Source organism: Bubalus kerabau, chromosome X (genome assembly GCF_029407905.1).
Source record: "Bubalus kerabau isolate K-KA32 ecotype Philippines breed swamp buffalo chromosome X, PCC_UOA_SB_1v2, whole genome shotgun sequence".
In the NCBI taxonomy this organism is placed as follows: domain Eukaryota; kingdom Metazoa; phylum Chordata; class Mammalia; order Artiodactyla; family Bovidae; genus Bubalus; species Bubalus kerabau.
In genome coordinates this window covers 86,598,994-86,625,836 of record NC_073647.1, presented here as the reverse complement: position 1 = coordinate 86,625,836, position 26,843 = coordinate 86,598,994, and the positions used below count along the sequence as shown (strand labels likewise).

Sequence of the window (26,843 nt, the reverse complement as noted above, 5' to 3'; positions counted from 1 at the left end):
GTCTTATATAAGACATAAGAACTAATTATTTTTATAGTGTCATACCAGATATACACTTTTCTAGAACTTATATATTCCATTTGATTTTTAGGTAAGGTTAAGAAAATGGATATTTTATTGAATGCTCACTGTGTATTTTCTCATTTTATCATCAAATAAATATATGAAGCTTATTATCATCATTACTCCCATTTCATAGGTAAGAGAACTAAAGTATAAATATCAAGTAACTTATTTATCGTAATGTAGTTTATAAGTTATAGATACCAATTTAAGCCCTGGCATGTTAGGATTCTGAGACTGTCATATTCTTTTTCTACTATATCATGCTGGTTTTGTTATTTACTGAAAAATCTATAATTTTTGAAGTACCATGCTGGGCATTTTCATAGTGCATTCTCTCATCTTAATTTTCATAACATCCATGTGGAGATAAAGGTTATATGTTTTATAGATGAGAGACTTAAGAATTATGTAATTTACTCATGATTCCAAAAGGGAGAGGGTAAATGTATACCTATGGCTGATTCATGTTGAGGTTTGACAGAAAACAGCAACATTCTGTAAAGCAATTATCCTTCAATAAAAAATAAATACATGTTTTAAAAACATTTATTAAAGAATTGAAGTAATATACTCATGATTCCATAGCTATTAAGTAGCAGACCTAGAATTTGAATTTATATCAGTTTAGCAATTCCAGAGCCTAAAATCTATCATGTTTCTACCCAGATAGCGAATAAGAAATCATCACAATCCAGTAATCTTTGTGTTGCTAATCATAATGTAACATGACCCTTTTATTGCAAATTTTATAATGTCTCTCACATTAGCGGTTCAAATCTGGTTAGAATTCTGATTTTATATTTCTTAGTTCATTTAACACAGTACAGAGATTAATAATACCTTAAGAAAAAAATGGTTTCAGGACAATTCTCAAATATATCAAGAGGTTCTTTTGTCTTATAAAATGGTTTTATTATTTTAAAAGTCATTCAGTAATTTCCAGTGTTGTTAAATGTGTTATATATTGTAGTCAAAATGACTTTATGCACAATGATGAAATACCCATTATGTAAATCCACTATAAAAGTACAAAAAAGTCCAAAAAATATAGGGGAGAGAGAATGAATGAATGAATTCCTAATATGCTTTTTCTTTCCTGGCCTTGAAATTTGGAATCACAAAGTAAAAAAGGCTAAAAACATAACCCTCCCCCCCATAAACTCTTTTTTTTTTCTTTTTATTACTGTGGATTTTAAGAGTCAATAGAATTTTCTAGACAGTCTATCTAAATGCTAAAATATATCTGGTGCACTGGTATACAATTAGTTTGTCACACTTTCTGATATATTTGTTATTATTTTGTCACATGACATTTCCTTACCCAGTAATTTAATTTTGACATATAAAAAGATTTTTCAAGGTCAGATAGTCATTGAGGTATATGCTAATTTTCTGATACTCTCATTTTCTGATTAAGGAAAATTATTCTGCTTGATAGTACAATGTACACAATTACAAACATGATTATAACAGCTAATAATAATACCTAAAAACGGATTCTCAGACTAAATTTAAGCTTCTAGAGCTGTATTTGTGTTGGTTATAGTTATCATTTACTATGGATTTCTCATAAAGAGTGACAGTGAAAGACTGAGGATACAAAGGATTTGAAGACTACACTTGCTAAAATAAGACTATCCTTAAAGAAGGAATAATATTTTAAAAATATTAATTTATTTATGGTTGTGTTGGATCTTTGTTGCTGCACGTCAGCCTTTTGTCCTTGTGGAGAGCAGAAGCTAACTAGTTGCAGTGTTCAGCTTCTCCCTATGGGGGCCTTGTCTTGTTGAAGAGCACAGGCTCTAGGGAGTGGGTGCTTCAGTAGGAGAGGGGTATTTTATTTGTATTTTGTGAAAAGTACAGTCACCTAACAGTATTTTCAAAGTGGTAAATAATAGTGGAAAGATTGATAGTGTCTAGAGAGCTCAAAAGATTTTAAAATTTCAAACTGATATCAGAGAATCCACTTGGTACTAGAATAAAAAAAGATACGGTATTAATAGAAATCATGGGAAAGATTGAAAGCAAAAGGAGAAGAGGGTGACAGAGGATGAGATGGTTAGATAGCATTACTGACTCAGCAAACATGAATTTGAGCAAACTCTGGGAGATAATGAAGGACAGAGAAGCCTGGCATGTTGCAGTCCATGGGGTCACAAAGAATCAGATATGACTTAATGACTGAGCAACAAAAATCAACAGGAAAACAAAGTATTCAGAAGTAGCTATGAGATTTTAGCCAAATTTACCCATTAAGAAAATTAGAGATATCAAGGGAACATTTCATGCAAAGATGGGCTCAATAAAGGACAGAAATGGTATGGACCTAACAGAAGCAGAAGATATTAAGAAAAGGTGGCAAGAATACATGGAAGAACTGTACAAAAAAGATCTTCATGACCAAGATAATCACCATGTGATCACTCACCTAGAGCCAGACATCCTGGAATGTGAAGTCAAGTGGACCTTAGAAAGCATCACTACGAACAAAGCTAGTGGAGGTGATGGAATTCCAGTTGAGCTATTTCAAATCCTGGAAGATGATGGTGTGAAACTGCTGCACTCAATATGCCAGCAAATTTGGAAAACTCAGCAGTGGCCACAGGACTGGAAAAGGTCAGTTTTCATTCCAATCCCAAAGAAAGGCAATGCCAAAGAATGCTCAAACTGCCGCGCAATTGCACTCATCTCACATGCTAGTAAAGTAATGCTCAAAATTCTCCAAGCCAGGCTTCAGCAATACATGAACTTCCAGATGTGCAAACTGGTTTTAGAAAAGGCAGAGGAACCAGAGATCAAATTGCCAACGTCTGCTGGATCGTGGAAAAAGAAAGAGAGTTCCAGAAAAACATCTATTTCTGCTTTATTGACTATGCCAAAGCCTTTGACTGTGTGGATCACAGTAAACTGTGGAAAATTCTGAAAGAGATGGGAATGCCAGACCACCTGACCTGCCTCTTGAGAAACCCGTATGCAGGTCAGGAAGCAATAGTTAGAACTGGACATGGAACAACAGACTGGTTCCAGATAGGAAAAGGAATACATGAAGGCTGTATATAGTCACCCTGCTTATTTAACTTATATGCAGAGTACATCATGAGAAACGCTGGACTGGGAGAAGCACAAGCTGGCATCAAGATTGCTAGGAGAAATATCAATAACCTCAGATATGCAGATGACACCACCCTTATGGCAGAAAGTGAAGAGAAACTAAAAAGCCTCTTGATGAAAGTGAAAGTGGAGAGTGAGAAAGTTGGCTTAAAGCTCAACATTCAGAAAACAAAGATCATGGCATCAGGTCCCATCACTTCATGGGAAATAGATGGGGAAACAGTGTCAGACTTTATTTTTCTGGGCTCCAAAATCACTGCAGATGGTGATCGCAGCCATGAAATTAAAAGACGCTTACTCCTTGGAAGGAAAGTTATGACAAACCTAGATAGCATATTCAAAAGCAGAGACATTAGTTTACCAACAAAGGTCCGTCGAGTCCAGGCTATGGTTTTTCCTGTGGTCATGTATGAATGTGAGAGTTAGACTGTGAAGAAAGCTGAGCACAGAAGAATTGATGCTTTTAACTGTGGTGTTGGAGAAGACTCTTGAGAATCCCTTGGACTGCAAGGAGATCCAGCCAATCCATTCTAAAGGAGATCAGCCCTGGGTGTTCTTTGGAAGGAATGATGCTAAAGCTGAAACTCCAGTACTTTGGCCACCTCATGCGAAGTGTTGACTCATTGGAAAAGACTCTGATTCTGGGAGGAATTGGGGGCAGGAGGAAAAGGGGACGACAGAGGATGAGATGGCTGGATGGCATCACTGACTCGATGGACGTGAGTTTGAGTGAACTCCGGGAGATTGTGATGGACAGGGAGGCCTGGCATGCTGCCATTCTTTGGGTCACAAAGAGTCAGACACGACTGAGTGACTGAACTGAACTCAACTAAAGCATTAAGAGCAGGATAGTAATTAAATTAGACTGCAAGTTATAAGCACCTAGACTGAAAAACTGGAGAAGTCAATGGCACCCCACTCCAGTACTCTTGCCTGGAAACCCCCATGGACAGAGGAGCCTGGTAGGCTGCAGTCCATGGGGTCATGAAGAGTCGGACATGGGACATGACTGAGCGAGTTCGCTTTCACTTTTCACTTCCATGCATTGGAGAAGAGGAAATGGCAACCCACTCCAGTGTTCTTGCCTGGAGAATCCCAGGGACCGGGGAGCCTGGTGGGCTGCCATCTACGGGGTCGCACAGAGTCAGCCACGACTGAAGCGACTTAGCAGCAGCAGACTGAAAAACAAAAATAAGATGGGAAAATATGAAAAATCTTAAATTTAGAAAAAATAATGGAAAACTCAGGTTCTTGGTGAGAAAGTCCAAAAGGGATAGAGATGCATATGATATGCTGAACCTGAGGCTTGATTTCCTAGATGGACTCAGGAAAGAACATTTCCAAATTGAGGAAGCAATAAAACAGATAAAAACATGAAATAATGCCTTGACAGTTGCTAGAATTATATGGATTAACTGGTCAGTAAATGATGAAACTTCATGTTGAAGTCTGAGCACATAGAAGCTGTGCACAGTAATAGCCGTAACTATGCAGTTTGGTTCATCTCATAACCAGAGAAATTAGATATAGAATTACTGATGTCATGTAAAACTAAAGATACATGAATCAATATCTGATTATTTTCTAACTCATTGTATGATCTCATACAGCTTTGGAAAGTCATCTTTGTAGGAATCAGCTCATGTATGTAGCTGCTGTAGGACACGCTTTTAGTTGAACAAGCACCATTTCAAATTACACATTATCGAATACATGGCGTTCAGAATAAAAGCAGAAAGAGTACTCAGAGTCTCTAAATTTGAAGGGACCCTAAAAGCACAGTAGGCATTTGAATAATGTGGGGGTTAGAGGTTCCAAACCTCTATGCAGTTGAAAATCTGCATTTAATTTTTTACTCCCCCTGAACTCAGTTACTAATAGCCTACTCTTGACCCGAAGATTTACCTATAAGATAAACAGCCCATTAACACATATTTTGTATGTTATTAACATATGTATTATGTACTCTATTCCTAAACTAGAGAAAAGGAATATTAAGAAATTCATAAAGAAAATGCACTTATACTACTGTATCAATACAGTTTAACAGTTTACAGTTTGTAAAAGTTTAAACTATTTACAAAGTGAATCATCTGTCAGTACCCAATCAATATTGTCTTATATGATAGAAAACACTATAGATGTTATACATAATACTAACACTCAGCATCAAAAGTGAAAAGATAATGTGAAAAGAAATCCGTATTTATTTATAGGTATAAAGATTCATGCATTAATAATTAATAAGCAGCAATATGATTAATTTGTGGTTGAAAGTGAAATTGCTCAGTCGTGTCTGACTCTTTGTGATCCCATGAACTGTGGTCTACCAGGCTTCTCTGTCCATGGGATTTTCCAGGCAAGAGTACTGGAGTGGGTTGCCATTTCCTTCTCCAGGGGATCTTCCTGCCTCAGGGATCAAACCCAGGTCTCCTGCATTGCAGGCAGATGCTTTACCCTCTGAGCCACCAGGGAAGCCCTAATTTGTGGTTAGCCTAATGCAAACAATATAATTGCCTTACAGTAGCCTAGTCTGTACACTAATATATGAATCATTATAAAAATTTTATGGCACATAATATTACAGACATATTCATAATAAAATATTGGGAACATGGTTATACTTTTTTTTTTTTAGAACCACTTACTTGTGATTATAGACTGATATGCAGTTTCTGCAATTAAGAGAGAAAAAGCATATGGTACAGTAAGGTAATTGTTTGAAAGCTATGTTAAAATCATTAACAAAACTAACACATTATTAATTTTATATTAAATATTGCTTTATTATACCTATGTGATGATAGGACTGTCTACTTCAATATAGACCTTGCACATGATGTTCTTCATGATGAATGCTTAGGCAAGGATGATGATGATGACAGGAAAATGTCTCATACAGTTCTTGCCATACAGTGATTAGATTTTCACACAAAGACACACATACACAACAGATAAATGTATTATCTATATGGAATGATAATTATTTACTATTCATTAAGTGGAAATGAATCATCACAAAGATCTTCATTCTCTTCATGTTGAGTAGGCTGAGAAGGAGTTCAGTTCAGTCAGTTTGGTTGCTCAGTCATGTTCGACTCTTTGCGACCCCATGGACTGTATCACACCAGACTTCCCTGTCCATCACCAACTCCTGGGACTTACTCAAACTCATGTCCATTGAGTTGGTGATGCCATCCAACCATCTCATCCTCTGTCATCCCCTTCTCCTCCCACCTTCAACCTTTCCCAGCATCAGGGTCTTTTCAGATGAGTCAGTTATTCGCATCAAGTGGCCAGAGTATTGGAGTTTCAGCTCCAGGATCAGTCTTTCCAATGCATATTCAGGGCTGATTTCCTTTAGGATGGACTGGTTGGATCTCCTTGCAGTCCAAGGGGCTCTCAAGAGTCTTATCCAACACCACAGTTCAAAAGCATCAATTCTTCGGTACTCAGCTTTCTTTGTAGTCCAACTCTCACATCCTTAAATGACTACTGGACAAAACCATAGCTTTGACTAGATGGACCTTTGTTGACAAAGTAATGTCTCTGCTTTACCTGTCTAGATTGGTCATAACTTTTCTTCCAAGAGGTAAGCGTCTTTTAATTTCATGGCTGCAGTCACTATCTGCAGTGATTTTGGAGCCCAAAAAGATGAAGTCTGTCACTGTTTCCCCATCTATTTTCCATGAATAGATGCAAAGATGGGCACAATAAAGGCTGAGAATTGGTTTTACTGTCTCACAGATGGCAGAAGAGAAAGAGGTAGAGAAAGTGGAAGTGGAGGCAGGAGAGAAAGGCACACTTGGTAGTGTAACTATGAAAATATAATTTCTGACATTTTTCCTTTTCCATTTATTTAAATTGTTTATATTTGGTACCAATACTTCTTCCATGATTTGCTTTAGTTTCAATGTCTGTATCATAAAAGTATTGTAAATGAAGTCAAAAACAGTCTTGAATACTCTAAACCCTCTACCAGATTGTCATAATCTGTGTGTTTGTTGCCACTGCTTTTAGTATGTTTTCTTCATCATCTGGCACTAGTTTTGAAGCACTTATTCTGCATCAAGATGTGTTCTGTTTTTGTTTTAAACTTTTCATTTTGTATTGGAGTATCACTATGAACAAAGCTAGTGGAGGTGATGGAATTCCAGTTGAGCTATTTCAAATCCTGAAAGATGATGCTGTGAAAGTGCTGCACTTAATATGCCAGCAAATTTGGAAAACTCAGCAGTGGCCACAGGACTGCAAAAAGGTCAGTTTTCATTCCAATCCCAAAGAAAGGCAATGCCAAAGAATGCTCAAACTACTGCACAATTGCACTCAACTCACACGCTAGTAAAGTAATGCTCAAAATTCTCCAAGCCAGTTTAAAAATAAAATAAAATTTAAAAAAAAATTCTCCAAACCAGGCTTCAGCAATACATGAATCGTGAACTTCCAGTTGTTCAAGCTGGTTTTAGAAAAGGCAGAGGAATCAGAGACCAAATTGCCAACATCCACTGGATCATGGAAAAAGCAAGAGAGTTCCGGAGAAACATCTATTTCTGCTTTATTGACTATGCCAAAGCCTTTGATTGTGTGGATCACAATAAACTGTGGAAAATTCTGAAACAGATGGGAATAACAGAGCACCTGACCTACCTCTTGAGAAATTTGTATGCAGGTCAGGAAGCAACAGTTAGAAGTGGACATGGAACAACAGACTGGTTCCAAATAGGAAAAGGAGTACGTCAAGGCTGTATATTGTCACCCTGCTTATTTAACTTACATGCAGAGTACATTGTGAGAAATGCTGGGCTGGAAGAAGCACAAGCTGGAATCAAGATTGCCAGGAGAAATATCAATAACCTCAGATATGCAGATTACACCACCCATGACAGAAAGTGAAGAGGAACTAAAAAGCCTCTTGATGAAGGTGAAAGAGGAGAGTGAAAAAGTTGGCTTAAAACTCAACATTCAGAAAACAAAGATCATGGCATCTGGTCCCGTCATGTCATGGGAAATAGATGGGGAAACAGTGGAAACAGTGTCAGACTTTATTTTTTTGGGCTCCAAAATCACTGCAGATGGTGACTGTAGCTATGAAATTAAAAGACACTCCTTGCAAGAAAAGTTATGACCAACCTAGATAGCATATTGAAAAGCAGAGACATTACTTTGCCAACAAAGGTCCGTCTAGTCAAGGCTATGGTTTTTCCCGTGGTCATGTATGGATGTGAGAGTTGGACTGTGAAGAAAGCTGAGCACTGAAGAATTGATGCTTTTAAACTGTGGTGTTGGAGAAGACTCTTGAGAATCCCTTGGACTGCAAAGAGATCCAACCAGTCCATTCTAAAGGAGATCAGCCCTGGGTGTTCTTTGGAAGGAATGATGCTAAAGCTGAAACTCCAGGACTTTGGCCACCTCATGCAAAGAGTTGACTCGTTGGAAAAGACTCTGATGCTTGGAGGGATTGGGAGCAGGAGGATAGGGGGATGACAGAGGATGAGATGGCTGAATGGCATCACTGACTCGATGGACGTGAGTCTGAGTGAACTCCGGGAGTTGATGTTCGACAGGGAGGCCTGGCCTGCTGCTATTCATGGGGTCCCAAAGAGTCAGACATGACTGAGCTACTGAACTGAACTGAACTGAACTGATAGCTGATTAACAATATTGTGATAGTTTCTGGTGGAAAGCAAAGGGACTTAGCATAAATATATATGTATCAATTTCCCCCCAATTCCCCTCACACTCAGGCTGTCACATAACACTGAGCAAAATTCCCTGTTATATACAACATAATTACCTTGTTGCTAATCCATTTAAAATATAGCATGTGTGCCTGTCCATCCTAAACTCCCTAACTATCCCTTCCCCTCTTCCTTCCCCCAAAACAACCATAGGTTCGCTGAGTCTTTGAGTCTGTTTTGCAAATAAGTTCATTTGTATCACGTCTTTTTAGATTTCACATAAAAGGGATGTTGTATGATGTTTCTCCTTCTCTGTCTAACTTACTTCACTCAGTATGACAATCTCTAGATCTTTGCATGTTGCAGCAAATAGCATTATTTCACTCCTTTTGATGGCTGAGTAATATTCTGTTATATATAAGTACTACATCTTCTTTATCCATTCCTCTGCCATTGGACATTTAGATTGCTTCCATATCTTGGCTATTGTAAACAGTGCTGCAGTGAACACTGGAGTGCATATACCTTGTGTGTCTCCAAATATATGCCCAGGAGTGGGATTGTAAGGTCATATGTTAGCTCTATTTTTAGTTTTTGTAAGGAACTTTCATATTCTCCATAGTGACCGTACCAATTAATTCCCCTCCAACGGTATAGAAGGTTCCCTTCCCTCCACACCCTCTCTAGAATTTATTGTTTCTAGATTTTTCAATGATGACCATTTTTACCAGTGTGAGGTGATATTTCAGTGTAGTTTTCATTTATATTTCTCTATTAATTGACGATGTGGAACATCTTTTCATGTGCCTGTTGATCACCTGGATGTCTTCTCTGGAGAAATGTCAATTTAGATCTTCTGCTCATTTTTGACTGGTTAGTTTGTTTTGATGATGTTGTGCTTCATGAGCTGTTTGTAGATTTTGGAGACTAATTCCTTGTTGGTCACATCATTTTCTCCCAGTCTGTTGATTGCTTTTTGTTTTGTTTATTTCTGCCTTTGCTGTGCAAAAGCTTTTGAGTTTAAGTACATCCCATTTATTTTTGTTTTTATTTCCATCATTCTGGGAGATGAATCATTGCTGCAATTTATGTGACAAAGTGTTCTGCCTATGTTTTCCTCTAGGAGTTATAGTGTCTGGTCTCACATTTAGGTCTTTGATCTATTTTGAGCTTATTTTTGTGTATAATGTTAAAGAAGGATCTAATTTTATTTTTTACATGTTTCTGTAAAAAACACAGGACCATTTGTTGAAGAGAAGGTCTTTCCAACATTGTGTTCTCTTACCTCCTTTGTTGTAAATTAATTGACCATAGATACATGGGTTTATTTCTATTATTTGTATCCTGTTCTATTGATCTATATTTCATTTTTGTGCCAGTATCATATTGTTTTGTAGTCTAGACTTATATCAGGGAATCTGATTCCTCCAGTTCCATTTTTCTTTCTCAAGATTGCTTTCACTATTGGAGGTCTTTTGTGTCTCAATACAGATTATAGAAATTTTTGTTCTAGTTCTGTGAAAAATGCCATTGGTAATTTGATAAGGATTGGACTGATTCTGTAGATTCAATAAATATTATTTTGATGATATTTATTCTTCCAGTCTGCAAACATGGTATATCTTTCCATCAGTTTGTGTCGTCTTTGATTTCTTTCATCAGCGTCTTACAGTTTTTTGGAGTACAGGTCTTTTGTTTCCTTAGATAGATTTATTCCTAGGTATTTTAATTCTTTTTGATGCAGTGGTAAATGGAATTGTTTCCTGAATTTTTCTCTTTTGTTATGGCTGTCCAGAAATGCAACATATTTTTGTGTGTTATTAACTTGCAAAAATTTACCAAATTCATCAATGAGCTCTAGTAGTTTTCTATCAGCTTCTTTAGGATCTTCTGTGTGTAGTATCATGTCATCTGAAAACAGTGATGGTTTTACTTCTTCTTCTCCAATTTGATTCCCGTTATTTTTCTTCTCTGATTTCTGTAGCTAGGACTTCCAAAACTATGTTGAATAAAAGTGGCAAGAGTGGACATCCTTGTCATGTTCCTGATTTTAGAGGAAATGCTTTCAGCTTTTCACCATTGAATATGATGTTAGCTTAGGTTTGTCATATATGGCCTTTATTATGTTAAGGTATATTCCCTCTATGCCTACTTTTGGGAGAGTTTTTATCATAAATGGGTGCTAAATTTTGTCGAAACATTTTTCTGGATTAAAATGATCATATGATTTTTACCCTTCAATTTGTTGATGTGGTGCATGACACTGATTTATTTGTGGATAATGAACAATCTTTGCATCTGTAGGGAAAATCCTTCTTGATCGTGGTGTATGATCCTTTTAATGTATTGTCAGCTTCTGATTGCTAGTATTTTGTTGAGGATTTTTGCATCTATGTTAATCAGTGATATTGACTTTTAATTTTCTTTTTGTATGGTATCTTTCTCTGGTTTTGGTATCAGATTGATGGTGGGCTTGTAGAATGAGTTTGGCAGTGTTCTTTCCTCTGCATTTTTTGAAAGAGTTTAAGAATAGGTGTTAGCTGTCCTCTAAATGTTTGATAGAATTTGCCTGTGAAGCCATCAGGTCCTGGACTTCTGTTCGTTGAGACTTTTTAAATCACAGTTTCAATTTTGATGCCTGTGATTGGTCTGTTCATATTGTATATTTCTCCTTGTTTCAGTCTTGGGAGATTGTACCTTTCCAAGAAATTTTCCATTTCTTCCAGTTTGTCCATTTGGCATACAGTCGCTTGTAGTAGTCTCATGATCCTTTTGTATTTCTGGGGTGTCAACTCTAAATTCTTTTTCATTATTAATTTTATTGATTTAAGACCACTCCCTTTTTTTCTTGGTAAGTCTTGCTAAAGGTTTATCAATTTTGTTTATCTTTTCAAAGAACTTGCTTTTAGTTTCATTGAACTTCAATATTGTTTTCTTTGTCCCTATTTATTTCTCCTCTGATTTTTATCATTTCTTTCTTTCTACTATCTTAAAGTTTTGTTTTTCTTTTTTCTCTAGTTGGTTTAAGTGTAAGATTACAGGGTTTATTTGAGATTTTTCTTGTTTCTTGAGGTAAGATTGAATTGCTATAAACTTCCCTCTTAGAACTGCTTTTGCTGTATTACCTAGGTTTTGGATCATTGTGCTTTTATTTTCAGTTTTCTTTTTTTTTTTTCTTTTAATGTCATTATTCCTAGTTTATTTATTGACTTCAGGCTCTACTACAAAGCCACAGTTATCAAGACAGTATGGTACTGGCACAAAGACAGAATTATTTTTAATTAATTAATTTTAATTGGAGGCTAATTACTTTACAATATTGTAGTGGTTTTTGCCATACATTGACATGACTCAGCCATGGGTGTACATGTGTCCCCCATCCTGAAACACCCTCCAACTTCCCTCCCCATCTCATCCCTCAGGATCATCCCAATGCACTGGCCCTGAGTGCCCTATCTCATGCATCAGACCTGGACTGGCGATCTATTTCACATATGGTAATATACATGTTTCAAAGCTATTCTCTCAAATAATACTATGCTCGTCTTCTCCCACAGAGTCCAAAAGTCTGTTCTTTACATTTGTGTCTCTTTTGCTGTCTCCCATATAGGGTCATCATTACCATCTTTCTAAATTCCATATATATGTGTTAAAATACTGTATTGGTGTTTTTCTTTCTTACTTCACTCTGTATAATAGGCTCCAGTTTCATCCACCTCATTAGAGTAATAGTCGATTGTGTGTATGTACCACAGCTTTCATATCTATTCCTCTGCCAGTGGACATCTAGGTGTTTTCCATGTCCCAGCTATTGTAAACAGTACTGCGATGAATATTGGGGTACATGTGTCTCTTTCAATTTTGGTTTCCTCGGTGTGTATGCCCAGCAGTGGGATTGCTGGGTCGTATGGCAGTTGTATCTCCCATTTTTTAAGGAGTCTCCACACTGTTCTCCATGGTGGCTGTACTAGTTTGCATTCCCACCAACAGTCTAAGCGGGTTCACTTTTCTGCGCATCCTCTCCAGCATTTTTTTGTAGACTTTTTGATAGCAGCCATTCTGACTGGCCTGAAATGGTACCTCATTGTGGTTTTGCTTTGCATTTATCTGATAATGAGTAAGGTTGAGCATCTTATCATGTGTTTGTTAGCCATCTGTATGTTTTCTTTGGAGAAACGTCTGTTTAGTTCTTTGGCCCATTTTTTGACTGGGTCATTTATTTTTCTGGTAATGAGCTGCATGCGCTGCTTGTATTTTTTTGAGAATCTTTGTCAGTTGCTTCACTTGCTATTATTTTCTCCTATTCTGAAGGCTGTCTTTTCACCTTGCTATAGTTTTCTTCGTTGTGTGAAAGCTTTTAAGTTTAATTAGGTCCCATTTGTTTATTTTTGCTTATATTTCCATTACACTGGGAGGAGGGTCATAGAGGATCTTCCTGTGATTTATGTCAGAAAGTGTTTTGCCTATGTTTTCCTCTATGAGGTTTATAGTTTCTGGTCTTATGTTTAGATCTTTAATCAACTTTGAGTTTATTTTTGTGTATGATGTTAGAAAGTATGCTAGTTTCATTCTTTTACAAGTGGTTGACCAGTTTTCCCAGCACCATTTGTTAAAAAGATTGTCTTTACTCCATTGTATATTCTTGCCTCCTTTGTCAAAGATAAGGGGTCCATAGGTGTGTGGATTTATCTTTGGGCTTTCTATTTTGTTCCACTGATCTATATTTCTGTCTTTGTGCCAGTACCATACTGTCTTGATGACTGTGGCTTTGTAGTAGAGCCTGAAGTCAGGCAGGTTGATTCCTCCAGTTCCATTCTTCTTTCTCAAGATAGCTTTGGCTATTTGAGGTTTTTTGTATTTCCATACAAATTGTGAAATTATTTGTTCTAGTTCTGTGAAAAATACTGTTGGTAGCTTGATAGGGATTGCACAGAATCTATAGATTGTTTTGGGTAGTATACTCATTTTCACTATATTGATTCTTCCAACCCATGAAAATGGTATATTTCTTCATCTATTTGTGTCCTCTTTGATTTCTTTCATCAATGTTTTATACTTTTCTATATATTGGTCTTTCATTTGTTTATGTAGATTTATTCCTAAGTATTTTATTTTTTCATTGCAATGAAATGCAATTCCATTGGTGAATGGAATTATTTCCTTAATTTCTTTTTCTGTTTTCTCATTGTTAGTGTATAGGAATGTAAGGGATTTCTTACAACATTACTATATTCATTGATTAGCTCTAGTTATTTTCTAGTTGTGTTTTGGGGTTTTCTATGTAGAGAATCTTCCCATCTGCAAATAGTGAGTGTTCTATTTCTTCCTTTCCAATCAGGATTCCTTTTATTTCTTTTTCTGCTCTGATTGCTGTGGCCAAAACTTCCAAAACTATGTTGAATAATAGTGGTGAGAGTGGACACCCTTGTCTTGTTCCTGACTTTAGGGGAAATGCTTTCAATTTTTCACCATTTAGGATAATGTTTGCTGTGGGTTTATCATATATGGTTTTTATTATGTTGAGGTATGTTCTTTCTATGCCTGATTTCTGGAGGGTTTTTATCATAAATGGATGTTGAATTTTGTCAAAGGCTTTCTCTGTATCTATTGAGATAATCATATGGTTTTTATCTTTCAATTTGTTAATGAGGTATATCATGTTGATTGATTTGCAAATATTGAAGAATCTTTGCATCCCTGGGATAAAGCCCACTTTTTCGTGGTGTATGATCATGTCAATATGTTCTTGGATTCTGTTTGCTAGAATTTTCTTGAGGATTTTTGCATCTATGTTCATCAGTGATATTGGCCTGTCGTTTTTTTTTTTTTTGTTTGTTTGTTTGTTTGTGGTGTCTTTGTCTGGTTTGGGTATTAGGGTAATGGTGGCCTCATAGAATGAGTTTGGCAGTTTACCTTCCTCTGCAATTTTCTGGAAGAGTTTGAGTACAAAAGGTGTTAGCTCTTCTCTTAATTTTTGGTAGAATTCACCTGTGAAGCCATCTGGTCCTGGGCTTTGGTTTGTTGAAAGTTTTTTCTTTTCTTTTTTTTTTTTTTTACACTTTTGATTTCCATGCTTGTGATGGGTCTGTTAAGATTTTCTATTTCTTCCTGGTTAAGTTTTGGAAAGTTATACTTTTCTAAAAAATCATCCATTACTTCCACGTTGTCCATTTTATTGTCATTTGGTTGCTGTATATATAATAGTCTCTTATGATCGTTTGTATTTCTGTGTTGTCTATTGCAATTTCTCCATTTTTGTTTCTAATTTTGTTGATTTGATTCTTCTCCCTTTTTTGCTTCATGAGTCTAGCTAATGGTTTGTCTATTTTATTTATCTTCGCAAAGAACCAGCTTTTAGTTTTGTTAATTTTTGCTATAGTCCCCTTTGTTTCTTTATCATTTGTTTCTGCCATAATTTTTTTTAGATTTCTTTCCTTCTACTAACCCTGGGATTCTTTATTTCTTCTTTTTCTAGTTGCTTTTGGTGTAAAGTTAGGTTATTTATTTGATTTTTCTCTTGTTTCTTGAGGTAAGCTTGTATTGCTATGAACCTTCCCTTTAGCACTGTTTTTACTGAATCCCATAGGTTTTGATTTGTCATCCAGTTAAGTTATTTGGTTTTTTGTTGTTGATTTGTTTGTATATTTTGTAAATTAAGCCCTTGTCTGTAACATCATTTGCAAATATTTTCTTCCATTCCATAGATTGTCTTTTCATTTCGTGTGGTTTCCTTTGCTATGCAAAACCTCATAAGTTTGATTAGGTTCCATTTGTTTATTTATTTATTTATTTTTTTCCCCACAAAGTAGAAGATCTCTGTGGTAGATCTACTAAGATACTGAATAAATGAACTATCTTATCCATCATAACTAAGAAATTGTTTCTTGTCAATTCAGTTTATTCCACTATCTATTTTAGTAGAGAGCCTGACTTTCTCTTCAATCTTATCACTCATGTCTCTACATAGCGTAAAATGTTTTCCTCTTTAGCTTCTTTTTCTCCAAGCACAAATATTCACATTTATATCAAATTCTGAAAGTTAGTCTCAACACCTTCATTACAGTCCATACCTACTGTTTGGCCTTAAAGAAGTCATTTACCCTTTTTGAAACTCATTTTTTCCTGATATAAATTGAAAAGATTGCATATTTTTGTACATCTATACTTGCTTGCTTTACACACACACACACACACAGACACATACACACACAGAGACCTAACATTTGGTCTGTTACTAAATACTGAATACCCAGTATTCAAGGTACTGTCCTAAGTACTTTATATATACCTTATGTGTGTGTCTGCTAAGTCACTTCAATCATGTCTGAGTCTTTGTGACCCTATGGACTGTAGCCTGCCAGGCTCCTCAGTTTATGGGATTCTCCAGGCCAGAATACTGAACTGTGGTGCAATTTCCTACTCCAGGGGATCTTCCCAACGTAGGAATAAAACCCACGTCTCTTATGTCCCCTGCATTGGCTGGCAGGTTATTTCCCACTAGTGCCACCTGGGAAGCCCATATAATTTATATAATCTTCAAAATACCCTATGAAGTATAAATATTATTCTCATTTTACAGATATTGAATCTTATTCAGAGGGTTAGAAAACAACTACCTTAAGGCAAAACAGCTAGTACGTGCTAGAACCTGGAAGTAAATCCAGATAGACTTCAGAATCTCACACCCACTTTTACTGTTGTGTTATACTACCTCTTCAAAGTTTATTAACTCTACATTTTTGGCTTTCCATTTTCTATGCATTTCTCCCCCCATCCGCCTCCACTCTTCCCCCTTCTCCTCTTTCCTTATTTTCTTTCCTCCTCAGGTCTTGATTTTGTCTTATCTCTGTAATGTTGTCCCCTTTCTTCTTTCATTTGGGTTTCTGATTCCATACAACACTGGTTCAAAATTCTCATTTTCAAGGATGTGTTTCTTGGTAAACACCACCATATTCTAAACATTCCTTTATGGACATTTATATAATTATTTATTTATTTATTTTTTACTCTTTTTATTTTTTTTTAATTTTATTTTATTTTTAAATTTTACATAATTGTATTAGTTTTGCAAAATATATAATTATTTTAAGTGTTATTCTCTTATTTGTTTATTTATTTATGGCTGCATCGGGTCTAGGGTGAGCAGGGGCTACTCTTTGTTGCTGTGCTCTGACTTCTCATTGCAGGGCTTCTCTTGTTACAGCTCACAGGCTCTAGAGCAGGAACCTGGACCAGGGATTAAACCCATGTTCCTGTCAATGCAAGGGGGATTCTTAACCTCTGAACCACCAGGGAAGTCCTATACAATGTTTTAGTACTGCATTACTTGGTTCATTTCTGTTTGCTTGTTTTTAATTGGATTTCCATCATTGCCAGGTATAGTTTTGTCTCATCTGCAGTTTATGCACTTTATTTTCACAAATGTGAAAAAAAAAAAAAAACCTTTAGTAGAATTACAACTTAAATTCATGGGCGAACTCACTAAAGAAACACACGAGGAAATATTTTCTAATATAATTACCCAGTAGTTCATCTCTTTTGTCGGAGAAGGCAATGGCACCCCACTCTAGTACTCTTACCTGGAAAATCCCATGGATGGAGGAGCCTGGTAGGCTGCAGTCCATGGGGTCGCAAAGAGTCAGACACGACTGAAGTGACTTAGCTTAGGTTAGCTTTCATCTATTTTGTAAATGTTTTGTTTGCTTATGGAAAAACCAAACTGTATATTTGTTTGCACCATATTTTGTACAAACAGATATATAAACAAAAATTGTCATTAATCAATGGAAAAATTTTAGTATGTAATAAAGGTTGTGTTTTTAGTTGAATCTCATATATTTCATCTTTTTTTATTTTTTATTTTTATTTTTTTAATTTTATTTTATTTTTAAACATTACAATTGAAGTTGATTTACACTTCATATGTTCTTTTTAGGACAAAAAAAATGGTCTCTATTTCTCACAAACCATCTAACCTAGAAAATGCAATGAGCATATAGAGTAGTGGTCCTCACTCTTTGCTGCACATGAGAATCATCTGGGAGCCTGTAGTATTCTCAGTGACCAGGCCAATTCCATCAGAATCTTTCCTAGTGGACCCAAGCATCAGTGCATTTTAAACTCTGAAGGTGCTTGTTGCAGCAGGTGCTCAGTGAAGGCTTCTAAAAAAGATAAAATATGATGCAGGGAACCCAAAGCCAATGCTTTTTGATAATCTGGAAGGATGAGGTGGGGAGGGATGTGGGAGAGTGGTTCAGGAGGGAGGAAGCACGTGTATGCCTGTGGCTGATTCATGCTGATGTATGGCAAAAGCAAAAAAATATTGTGAAGTAATCATCCTCCAATTAAATAATTTTTTTAGAGAATAGATAATTATATTGTAATTAGCCTCCAATTAAAATAAATTAATTAATTTTAAAAAGAATAGATAATTATAATGAATAAAAGAATAGATAATTATGCTGAAGAGGATTTGTGTTCCCATGTACCTTCATAAATCCCTGGTAGCCCATTAACTAACTTATTTTAGTCAAGTTACTCTTCTGCATCTTGGTTTGCATATTGTAAACTAGAAATAGTATATATCGAGTGGGGTTGCTGTGAGATAATTGGGACAGTATGTGTAAAACATTGAGAACCGTGCCTGTGAATATTAATTGTTCAATACTAGCTTCCTCTTAATGCATAGATGTTTACTTCATGTTTAAAATGAGTTTGGTTTTGTCACAATGCTGTGATCACATTATTTTGATGTGTTACAAAATAGAAAGTGAAAAGTGAAGTCGCTCAAGTGGTGTCTGACTCTTTGCAATCCCATGGACTGTAGGCTACCAGGCTTCTCCATCCATCAGATTTTCCAGGCAAGAATACTGGAGTGGTTTGCCATTTCCTTCTCCAAGGGATCTTCCTGACACAGGAATTAAACTTGCATCTCCTGCATTGCAGGTGGATTCTTTGCTGCTGAAACATTGGGGAAGCCCTTCCCTTTGCTTTATACTTCCTCAAAACCATTTGTGCTATATTTATTGTAGTCATATGCTTCTCTTTAAAAGTCTTTGTAAATATTACCTATTACTGATTCAAGAGGCTACAACTACCTGTGTGTGAAATTAAGCAGCAATATTGGGGGCATATATAACATAGAGAAATATTGTTAATTCTTTGTGAATCATTCAACAATCAATTCAATTTAAATTATTGGGACTAGGGCCAGACATCCTGGAATGTGAAGTCAAGTGGGCCTTAGGAAGTATCACTACCAACAAAGCTAGTGGAGGTGATGGAATTCCAGTTGAGCTATTTCAAATCCTAAAAGATGATGCAGTGAAACTGCTGCACTCAATATGCCAGCAAATTTGGAAAACTCAGCAGAGGATACAGGACTGGAAAAGGTCAGTTTTCATTCCAATCCCAAAGAAAGGCACTGCCAAAGAATGCTCAAACTACCACACAATTGCACTCATCTCACACGCTAGTAAAGAAAAACTCAAAATTCTCCAAGCCAGGCTTCAGCAATATGTGAACTTTGAACTTCCAGATGTTCAAGCTAGTTTTAGAAAAGGCAGAGGAACCAGAGATCAAATTGCCAACATCTACTGGATCATCGAAAAAGCAAGAGAGTTCCAGAAAAATATCTGTTTCTGCTTTATTGACTATGCTAAAGTCTTTGACTGTGTGGATCAGAATAAACTGTGGAAAATTCTGAAAGAGATGGGAATACCAGACCACCTGACCTGCCTCTTGAACAACCTATATGCAGGTCAGGAAGCAACAGTTAGAACTGGACATGGAACAACAGACTGGTTCCAGATAGGAAAAGGAATATGTGAAGGCTGTATATAGTCACCCTGCTTATTTAACTTATATGCAGAGCACATCATGAGAAACTCTGGACTGGAAGAAGCACAAGCTGGAATCAAGATTGCCAGGAGAAATATCAATAACCTCAGATACGCAGATGACACCACCCTTATGGCAGAAAGTGAAGAGGAACTAAACTAAAACCTCTTGATGAAAGTGAAAGAAGAGAGTGAAAAAGTTGGGTTAAAGCTCAACATTCAGAAAACTAAGATCATGGCATCCAGTCCCATCACTTCATGGCAAATAGATGGGGAAACAGTGGAAACAGTGGCTGACTTTATTTTGGGGGGCTCCAAAATCACTGCAGATGGTGATTGCAGCCATGAAATTAGAAGACGCTTACTCCTTGGAAAGAAAGTTATGACCAACCTAGACAGTATTTTAAGAAGCAGAGACATTACTTTGCCAGCAAAGGTCCGTCTAGTCATGGCTATGGTTTTTCCAGTGGTCATGTATGGATGTGAGAGTTGGACTATAAAGAAAACTGAGCATCAAAGAATCGATGCTTTTGAACTGTGGTGTTGGAGAAGACTCTTGAGAGTCTCTTGGACTGCAAAGAGATCCAACCAGTCCATCCTAAAGGAAATCAGTCCTGGGTGTTCATTGGAAGGACTGATATTGAAGCTGAAACTCCAATATTTTGGCCACCTGATGCAAAGAGCTGACTCATTTGAAAAGACCCTGATGTTGGGAAAGATTGAAGGCAGGAAAAGGGGACAACAGAGGATGAGATGGTTGGATGGCATCACTGACTCAATGGACATGAGTTTGGGTGAACTCTGGGAGTTGGTGATGGACAGGGAGGCATGGCATGCTGCGGTTCATGGGGTCACAAAGAGTCGGACATGACTGAGTGACTGAACTGAACTGAACAGTAGAAACTAACACAACATTGTAAAGCTTCTATATTCCAATAAATATTAATTTTAAATAGGTGATTAAAAATAGAAAAATACTTTAATATCAGTATAGTGGATTTGTTTTATGTTAATCTTTTAAAAGCTAATCTCCTTTGTTGTAAAGAGTCATTTATCTGATATTCAACCATTTCTTCCGTTTAACTTTAGTTTGTCTATAAATTAAGTAAAATTGATATAATATTTTATTTAAAGTAATATATGATCCTTTTGTAGTAAAATCATTTATTTTTAACCTTCCATATGATATATGCACAGAGGGAACAAAGTATTCCAGGGTGTGTTTCTTCAAATTTTAGCACTAGTAGGATTCAAGGTAATTTTTTTTTTATCTTAGTTGTATTTTTTACTGTTGCTTAAATATTTAAGTGAACACATGTCACTTTTACTAATGTGAAATCACTGTGCTAAAAAATCAATTAAATGCATTTTAAACTGATTCTTTCTTAGACTTAAAAAAGTTGAATCTACCACAAAAATCAGTATGAGAACAATGTGAAATACCTTTAATAGACTCTTAATTACTAACATGCTATTATTTTCCTTTCTTAAACCAGAAATTTCTGAGTGTTTTACGAAGTGGAATCTTAAGTTTTAGAGACCTTGGTATCCTTTACTAGCAATACTTCTCATTGAATTCATTGAATCTAAGTAAATGTCTGTGTGCTTCCTAATAGCAAAGAGTTTCTCAACCTTGGCACTATTGATATTTAGGCTGGATAATTCATTTTTGTTGGAAGCTGCCTTGTGCTTTGTAAGATATTTAGATTCCTAGCCTCTACCCACTAGGTACCAGTAATAATTCCCTGTCCACAATTGTGACAACCAAATAAATCTCCAGAAATTGCCAGATATACTCTGGGGGTGGGGGAAATTATTCTTTATTGAAAAGGACCACTGTGATAATAGCACTTTGGAGGAACTATTTATTTTTCCATGGTTTTAATAATTGAAGAAAAGTTATGGTATTTTATCTCTCTGACTCTATCATTAGCCGTAACTGAGGGAGAACTTCAATAAATTCTTGCCCCAAACCTTCCTCTAACATTATTATATGATCATATTATATCACATTATACTTTCAATTTACCATCATATATCTTGCTATTTTCATGCTTAATTCTGACCCCCCAATAGATTATAAAAGCTCAGAAGTTAAGAATGGTCATCTGCTTCATATATACATAACTTAGCTTTTTTACCTTACACATTATATAACTTCACCAAATGTTTATAGGTTCAGATCAACATATTCTTATTGAGAAAAGCATCATGTTAGTCCTGAGAATTCCATGGACAGAGAAGCCTGGCAGGCTACAGTCCATGGGGTCCCAAAGAGTTGGACACTACTGAGTGACTTTCACGTTCACTTTCAGGCCTTGAAGAGTATACATATATGGGAAAGACTATTCCTTCATAAAATATATTAGTATCAGAAGTAAAATAAATATGTTAAAAACTAATAGAAAGGAAAATATGCTGAAAGCCATAAAAAAGATACAAGCAAATGTCAAAGGTAAAAGAGATCAGGAAAGGCTTCAAGGATGAAATGGTCTTGAAATGCACCTAAAGGATGGCGCCTAATGGTTTAAGGAGACTAGAGAGTAGAGAAGAGCTTTTATAGGCATAGTTTAAGGGAAGTGTTGAGGAGTAAGGAACAAATTATTGGAGATAAAAAAGCTTTTAAAAGTAGGTTTTGGAAATAGCAAAAAGTGATGATGTAAATGCCATTAGATCTTGCTTGGTTAAAGTCATGTTCTTTTTTTTTTTTTTTTTTTTCTGCCAAACATAAAACTTTCTGCCATCGAAGAGATCATGATGTTTTATGTAAAGAATTTGTATTAATTTGCTAGAAGTTTTATTAGTATAGTGAACTTTTGGAATAATATTAAAGCAAAGGGGTTCTCATGCAGCTTTACCTTTTATCTAATGTTTTAAAAAGTTATTTAAAATCATCCATTATGAGTTTTATATAGTTTTTCTTTCTGTGTATTTCTCTATTTAATTTAAAATTATTAATATACACAGTGAACCATGATTTTGTTTACTAAATATTCTCTGTTCATTTTTCTCTCACATTTAATGTGAATTTGTTCATCCAAGTGGCAGTAGAGAATAACACAGCTCTGGTGTATAGACTAATTTGGAAATAGAAAATAGCTATTAAATTGTAGTTCCCCTTTTCCCATAGGAAAAACAGCAAAAATATTTCTGTTCAACAAAAGTATTTAAAATGTCGTTAAATAAAGCATACAGGAACCTAAACTAAGCTTTGGGTGCAAATAAAAGCCAGTGACAAACTCATGCTTTTAGTTATAGTGCTTTTGAGTCGCTTTCAAAGTGTAGGCCAAGGACGCCTAAGAGGCCCAAAGATACTTCTGGAGATCCCTGAAATCAAACTGTTTTCATAATACTAAAACACTATTTGCATTATGTACTATGTTGGCATTTGCACAATGATGCAAGAACAATAAGTAAAACTACTAGTGCCTTAGCATGAATCAAAGCACTAATACTAAACTGTAGTAGTAATTTGTATTATTCATCACAATGCACTCAGAGGAGGAAGAAAAGCCAGTTTTGCTTAATGCCTTTCATTAAGCAGTAAAAATATTAATTTTATTAGATTTAGACCCTTGAGTATACATCTCTCTAATAATTGGTACAACAGGATGGAAAGTAGGCAGAAACCACTTCTTTCACTTACCAGGGATATGGTGGTTATCTCCAGAAAAAAACAGTTATAAGATTGTTTGAATTGTGAAACTTTCCTCACTGCCTTTTTCGTGGAACACCATTTTTACTTGGAAGAACTGGTGACAAACAATGGTCATTCTGATTTGGTTGTTTGACAGATTTCTGTTTTTCAAAAATGAATGATTTGAATTTTTCATTTCAAGAAAGACAGCTGATGATGTTCATTGCTGATAACAAAATGTAACCCTTTAAGCGAAAATTGGAATTTTGGAATTTTTAAACAATTTCTCAGTTTTCAGGTTTACAATATTACATTAGTTTCAAGATATACAGGAAATGACTCAGTTATACATAAATATTTTCAAGTTACTTTTTTATTATAGGTTATTGCAAACTATTAAATATAATACCTTGTGCTATGTGATTAATCCTTGTTGCTTATCTATTTTATGTATAGTGGCTTGTTAAGTCTATACTAATTTATCCCTTCTCCTCTTTTTCCCCTTTGGTAACTGTAACTTTGGTTTCTATGTCTATGAGTCTGTTATGTATAATTTATACATTCATTTGCATTATTTTTTTAGATTCTACATGTAAGTAATACCACATAATATTCATCTTTGTCCAATTTTCCTCACTTACTATGATATCATGGTCTATCCATGCTGCTTCAAAATGGCAATATTTCATTATTTTCATGGCCAAATAATATTTCGTTGTGCATATATACCATATCTTCTTAAACCAATGTTCTGTTGATGAGCACTTGAGTTGTTTACATCTCTTGGCTATTGTAAATAGTGATGCTATGAACATTGAAGTGCATGTCTCTTTTCGAATTAGAGTTTTTCTCTTTTTCAGATAAATGCCCAGGATTGGGATGGCTAAACCACATAGTAACTCTATTTTAGTTTAGTTTTTTTTTTTTTTTTTTTCGTTATCTTTTTTAATGAGCCTCAATACTGCTTTCCATGGTGGCTACACCAGTTTACATTCTCACCAACAGTACACAAGGGTTCCCTTTTCTCCACAACCTGCTCAACATTTATTGTTTATAGACATTTTGATGATAGCCATGTGAACAAAAGATGCTTACTCCTTGGAAAAAAGTTATGATCAATCTAGACAGCATATTAAAAAGCAAAGACATTACTTTACCAACAAAGGTCCATCTAGTCAGACCTACGGTTTTTCCAATAGTCATGTATGGATGTGAGAGTTGGACTATAAAGAAAGCTGAGCACTGAAGAATTGATGCTTTTGAACTGTTGTGCTGGAGAAGACTCTTGAGAGTCCCTTGGCCTGCAAGGATATCCAACCAGTCCATCCTAAAGGAAATCAGTCCTGAATATTCATTGGAAGGACTGATGTCGAAGCTGAAACTCCAATACTTTGGCCACCTGATGCAAAGGGCTGACTCATTTCAAAAGACCCTGAGGCTGGGAAAGATTGAAGGCGGGAGGAGAAGGGGATGACAGAGGATGAGATGGTTGGATGGTGTCACCAACTCAATGGACATGAGTTTGAGTAAGCTCCAGGAATCAGTGATGGACAGGGAGGCCTGCTGTGCTGCAGTCCATGAGATCACAAAGAGTTGGACACGACTGAGCACCTGAACTGAACTGATTGTGAACAGTGTGAGGTGATACCTCGTTGTGGTTTTGATTTGCATTTCTCTAAGAATTACCAGTGTTAAGCATCTTTTTATGTGTTTGTTGGCCATCTGTATGTATTCTTTGGAGAAATGTCTATTAAAGTATTCTGCCCATTTTTTGATTGGGTTTTTTTTTTTTATATTGAGTTATATGAGCTCTTTGTATATTTTGGATATTAACTTCTTGTTAGTTGCATCATTTTCAAGTATTTTCTCCCATTCTAAGGGTCGTCTTTTTGTTTCATTGATAGCTTCCTTGGCTGTGCAAAAGCTTTTAAGTTTGATCAGGTCCCACATGTTTATTTTTCCTTCTATTTATTTTGCCTTAGGATATTGATCTAATCTAATTATATTGCTACAATTTATACTGGAGAATGTTTTGCCTATTTCATGTATCATATTTAGGCCTTTAAACCATTTTATTTTTGTATATGGTGTGAGGAAATGTTCTAATTTCATTGAATTACATGTAGCTGTCTGGCTTTCTAACATAGCTTTTTGAGGAGACTCTTTTCTCCACTGTATGTTCTTGCCTTCTTTGTTGTAGATTAATTAGCCATAGTTATGTAGGTTTATTTCTGGGCTTTCTATTCTGTTCCATTGATCTACATGTATGTTTTTTTATGCCAGCATTATGCTGCTTTTATTACTGCAGCTTTGTAGTATAGTCTGAAGTCCAGAAGGGTTGTGCCTCCAGCTTTATTATTTTTCCCTTTTGATTAATTTCACAATTCTGGGTCGTTTGTGATTCCATACAAATTTTTGGATTTTTTGTTCTAGTTCTGCGGGAAAGTGTCATGAATATTTTATAGAAGTTATGCTAAATCTGTAGATTGCTTATGATAATATGGCCATTTTGACATTACGAATTCTTCCAATTCAAGAGCATGGGATACATTTCCATTTCTTTGAATTATCTTCAATTTCCTTGATCAATGGCTCATAATTTTCAGCATATAGATATTTCATCTCCATGGTTAAGTTTACTCCTAGATATACTTTAAAGTGATTTTAAATGGGATTGCTTTTTATTTTCTCTTTCTGGTATTTTTTTTTTAATTTAATTTTATTTTTTAACTTTACAATATTGTATTGGTTTTGCCATATATCAAAATGAATCCGCCACAGGTATACATGTGTTCCCCATCCTGAACCCTCCTCCCTCCTCCCTCCCCATACCATCCCTCTGGGTCATCCCAGTGCACCAGCCCCAAGCATCCAGTATCGTGCATCGAACCTGGACTGGTGACTCGTTTCATATATGATATTATACATATTTCAATGCCATTCTCCCAAATCATCCCACCCTCTCCCTCTCCCACAGAGTCCAAAAGACTGTTCTATACATCAGTGTCTCTTTTGCTGTCTCGTATACAGTGTTATTGTTACCATCTTTCTAAATTCCATATATATGTATTAGTTTACTGAATTGGTGTTTTTCTTTCTGGCTTACTTCACTCTGTATAATCGGCTCCAGTTTCATCCACCTCATTAGAACTGATTCAAATGTATTCTTTTTAATGGCTGAGTAATACTCCATTGTGTCTATGTACCACAGCTTTCTTATCCATTCATCTGCTGATGGACATCTAGGTTGCTTCCATGCCCTGGCTATTATAAACAGTGCTGTGATGAACATTGGGATACAAGTGTCTCTTTCCCTTCTGGTTTCCTCAGTGTGTATGCCCAGAAGTGGGATTGCTGGATCATAAGGCAGTTCTATTTCCAGTTTTTTAAGGAATCTCCACACTGTTCTCCATAGTGGCTGTACTAGTTTGCATTCCCACCAACAGTGTAAGAGGGTTCCCTCTGGTATTTCATTGTTAGTGTAAAGAAATGCAGCAGATTTCTGTATATTAA

At 35.9% G+C, this 26,843-nt stretch overlaps 1 protein-coding gene across 8 annotated transcripts in view; it reads left to right on the top strand.

The window, feature by feature from the left end:
• TENT5D (terminal nucleotidyltransferase 5D) overlaps positions 1–26,843 on the top strand; it is a 75,256-nt gene that overhangs the window by 22,773 nt on the left and 25,640 nt on the right. Inside the window, exons 3-5 of one of the 8 annotated variants that reach the window (XR_008708110.1) lie at positions 92–199; positions 12,278–12,352; positions 17,059–17,660. The exons of 3 other annotated variants lie outside the window; for them this stretch is intronic. The gene's annotated coding sequence lies outside the window, so the exon portion shown is untranslated. Of the gene's footprint in view, positions 1–91; positions 200–12,277; positions 12,353–17,058; positions 17,661–24,190; positions 25,127–26,843 lie in introns of those variants that run through there. 4 more of the 8 variants (XR_008708108.1, XR_008708109.1, XR_008708112.1 and 1 more) reach the window with 4 other exon arrangements.